This window comes from Amblyomma americanum, chromosome 5, assembly GCF_052857255.1.
Source record: "Amblyomma americanum isolate KBUSLIRL-KWMA chromosome 5, ASM5285725v1, whole genome shotgun sequence".
Taxonomy (NCBI): domain Eukaryota; kingdom Metazoa; phylum Arthropoda; class Arachnida; order Ixodida; family Ixodidae; genus Amblyomma; species Amblyomma americanum.
In genome coordinates, this window is record NC_135501.1 from 179,728,013 (window position 1) to 179,732,637 (window position 4,625).

Below are 4,625 nucleotides of genomic sequence, written 5' to 3' on the forward strand. Positions count from 1 at the left end.
TAGTACTGGCCAAGTTGAAATGCAATGATGAGAGATACTGCTTGAAAGCATCCATTTGGAGTTGGAAAAAGATAACATGCCACCCGCCATAGAAAAAGCCTTCAGCTTCTGCCACTGTGGCATAAACTCATGGTTTATACAGTCAGTTATGCTGATATTTCTGAATGAAGGAGGGGAAAAATAATGGCATCGCGTTTAAAAAAGAGTTTCAAAGCTTTGCGTGAAACATTCTCTAGTGGCCAGGCACGCAGACTAGACAGTTGTGATGCTCTGTATATGCCAAGCATTGATGATCGGCATGGAGAGGAGTACAGGTCCACGAGCTGAATGAACTTTCTTCCTACAACGCAAGGTGCTCCAGTTGGCAGATGTGCAAAGTTCTCGATGACAATTATAGATCCATCTTGCAGAATGCAGCAGCTGTCCTCTTGCCAGGGACAAGGACTACACTGCCTGGCAGCTTCACTTTTTTGAACTGAGGCCCTTGACATGGAGCAATAAGGGGCCCAGACTCATGTTGTCCAGTGAGCAGTGGGAAGTTTGGCATCTGCTGAGCCTCCTTCAGTACAGCTCCTTGCTGTGATAGTCTGTTAGAGAGCTGCTCAAGTGGTCGCTCTGGTTTTCGGAGCAGTCTTTTCAGAGCAAACATGTGGTTCTCAAATGGGAACGCACTCCATGAATCCAATGGCCCCAGGTGCTCAACATCGGATGCCAAATGGCATAGTCCATGCACATTGTGCGAAGCATGCTCCTTGCCATATATCTTCGTAAAGCCTTTAACAAAATGGTTCAGAAGCTGCCCTGCATGCTGCACTTCACTTTTTGTGCCATTAGGCATTGAAAGAATGGTAATAGCAACATGCAAAGCTAGAAAATTCTCATACATCTGTGATGGAAGAAGCGATGACAGGAGCACGGGTCCCCCATACAGCAAAAAGAAACGAAACTCTGTGGCCTTCCAGCGATCCAGATCTGTGAGGCTACGAGGCTTTCGGTTAAGTTCACAAGGAACAAACGGTGCGGCCTTGACATTTTTCACTGACAGTTCAATGCGGACTTTGCTGCCAAGCCTTATAGCTTTCGGGCCACGGAAATTTGTGCACCACGCCTAGGCAAACGAGGTGCATATAATCTAGCGGGACATTCCTCACAATGTCTATTGGCAGCTGCTCTACAATACTGCTTCCAGTATGATACTGCTCCTGCGACCTCTGCCTAAAACTGCAGTCAGTTCTCAGCTCACTGCTAATGTTTGGAAAACAGACTCTTCCTTCAATGTACGCACCCTTAACGGTGCACTTCGTGCAGCTGTAATAGCCCGTGTGGTTTCTGACTCACAAAACAAATGCCTTTGCAGGCGCATCACACACAATGGCTTTTAGCTTTACAGGTATTATGAAAGCTTCAACAGCAATTCCTGTAGATAAAAGAACATTTAGCTCTTCAACAAAGCTGTATAGGAACTCATTTGCATCTCTCGGCTTGCTGTCACCGAAGAAAACACTCGTCACAAATGGGGCCGCATGCTTGAGGTTGCTTATGCGGCCGAGAATTGTCCAAAACTGGCCTCTAGAACTTTTCGATAATGGTAGGCCATCAATATGAAAAGTCAGATTCAGTTCCGGCGGCAGGTCTCGACACTGTCCCAGGATTTCCCGTATTCCTGCTTCTACACCGAAGTGGCGGTACTGGCCTTCCGAAATTTCGGAAAGTTCATTCGATTTTTTCGGTGTCTGTAGCAGCGCTCTCGCCGATGATGGGAGAGAAGAAAAACACTTGTGGCTGCGGAGCACTTTCAAAAGTGACGTGAAAGCAGCATGCGACGGCCCAGACTCCACTGCCCAAGTTTGAAGCTGGTGGCGGAAAGTCGCTACGTCCTCGTCAGCGCGTTCATGATCGGCTTCGTAATCAAACCTGCCGTCAACCTGAGGACAAAGGTCCTGATCGGAGCTTAAATCTACAAAAACCGATGAGGTCCCAGCTTCAGCATCTTGACTTGTGGGGTCTGGGGTCGGCACATCCTCAGTATCGGGCACAAAACGTTCGGTCACACACACATCACGCTGAAGCTGGCTGCACTGTTCTGACAATGGATCAGCACCAGCTTCGGCACACGCGGGGAGCTGCAGGCTAACGTCAACCCGTCTTTCCCTAGTGCGGCGAAACTTTCGCGCACGACTTTCCGTTGACATCGTGCAAATCTAAAAGGCGTCACTCACTTTTCTGAGAGGCATCCATCGCAGAATAACACGCACGTGCGAGTAGCGTGTGTGCTTCGCCGTCACAGTGATCGATCACGACGTTGCGGATGCAGGCTTGGCTTGGCTTAAACGAGAAGCGGCAACACACGGTAATGATGATGTTGATCGTGCGATGCGATGTTAAGAGGCAATAAATATTGCTGAACGATTGACTTTGTGAAAAAGAACATTTTTTACTGAAATAAAAAACACTGTAATTTGCCTACCCAGCAACACACAGACGGGCCCCCGGATTCAAGCCCGCTTTCCGTGATCGGGCTAAAATCGTGCTCCTTCGCCAAAGGAAAAGCTAGCGGCATTGCGTACAACACGTAGCCTTGCATGAAGGAAAACGATTTGCAGAAGCTTTAATTGTGCGCGATAGCGTCGTCACATGAAAAAACGGCAATCACAACTACGGTAGACCAGAACTCATCGATTTTCTCAGGACATGAACCAGCAGCGATGCGGGTGGCTGAATACGGCGTTTCACGAGCCTTACCGGAACCGCACCTCAAACTTTTTTCTCTGTCGTTGGCACGCAGCAAGCGTTCTCTGGGCTGCAGTTAGAACCAGCGTGCATGCGCGGTAGTCACCTAAAGGCGGTGGTTTCTCTCGTTTCCGCGTGCAGCAATTTGCGGTCTAAGCGCGTTGTCGTTGAAAAAAACTGCATGCATACTGTCAATGGGATAAAACTTCAGAGCGCCGTCGCAGTAATGCATCACAAATAAAACTTAATGGAAGTAAATGCTTAGAAATCAAATTACACACACACACACACACACACACACACACACACACACACACACACACACATATATATATATATATATATATATATATATATATATATATATATATATATATATATATATATATATATATATATAGATATACAAGCATTATTTTTCTGATAATTTTCATGCATGCGTGTTCACAAACATATGTCCTCAAAATGACATTTTGAGGACCACGAAGCCGCTGGTATGACCTGAGAACATCATTCTGCGAACGTTCTGAGGACAGTCCAACCTGGGACATTATGAGGACATATTGAGGATGTTTTAGAGGCCCCGAGGACGTTTGGACCATTTGAGGACGTCCTCAGGATGTTTGGTGTTGTCTGGGTGGCTTCCAAAACACACTCTTCACCTTCCTATTGAATGAGTTCTTCACACGTGTCCGCCGTACAAGTACTCAAGCAATGCCCCAAAGAGGCAAATAATACAAAACATGACGCGTCGGTTGCGCTGCAATGGTGCCGACGGCTGCGCTTTCGTGTCGGTGAAAAATTGAAACCGACAAAAATATTTGTTTTGTAAACCATGAATATTTATATTATCTTCACAACAAAGACACTGCATTTATTTTAAATTATTTTTAGATTATTTAAGAATACTAAAGCGCTTTCAGTTACTTTTTCTGGTATGTCGTTTGTAGAAGCTGCGATCCTGTGATCCCCTGAAGTGAGCCGGATGCTCTAGCAGACGACGGAGCAGACGACGGTGTTGACAGAATGCAATTTCGTTTGATGCCAGATAAACTCACTAAGTTGCGACAAAACCAGCGAAGAAAAGCGCCGTATCTCAAGCTGGCGAATATCGTGGATAAGTTGAACGCAATTGGCACGATGGAGAGTAGCTGCGATGTATTATATTTGCGCGACACTGGCACGCTCACCGGAGATCATGAAACTTAACAGCTTAATCGGTGACCAGTACAAGCGGATTGCTTTGATATCAACTGCGTTACGAAACTACGTCGATACTTGCGTCTCACTTTAGCTAATATGCAACAGCAGCTAGCACTCGCCGCGTCCTGATCGCGTGTAGTTTAACAAGCAAGAGCCCACTAGCGCATCGAAGCAGCCGTGTTTTCGGGTTCGTATCGCTACGATAAATACGAGCTGTTACGGCACGTACTGGAATTGAAGTTCTCAGCCGGTATGTCACGGACGGTGACGATGGCGTCGCGGACGATCTTAACTAAGACTCGCCGCAACGCAGCCCATAACCCAAGCATATGGACGTTAAAGGCTGTTCACCAGTACTGAAAACGTGGGCATAAAGTATCGCTCAGTCGCAGCGCCAGTCACTCGCTTCTAGATTTTCCAGCCTTCCGAGTGAAGGTCGCAAGCTGTTGAGCCAATCAGAGAGCCAGCCGGAGTGAGCGAGGCGAGCTTTCGGGAACGACGCCGCCCGCGGGCGCGCCGGGCAATGAACTACGCGCTACCCCCTGGCTGCCCTAGTCGTCGCTAAGCCTAGCCGGTTTCACATCGATGCAGCAGCTGAGTGCACTTCGAAACTGGCTAGCGCTGAGGTGCTGCTCTCGTCATCGTTTTACTGTGAACCTCGTCTCATAGTAAAACAAAGATATGCTCGGTTT

At 47.4% G+C, this 4,625-nt stretch overlaps 1 pseudogene; it reads right to left on the reverse strand.

Annotated features, from left to right (window-relative positions):
* Window positions 1–971: 971 nt before the first annotated feature.
* LOC144133097 (uncharacterized) lies at window positions 972–2,208 on the reverse strand (annotated as a pseudogene).
* Between the last annotated feature and the right edge of the window lie 2,417 nt (window positions 2,209–4,625).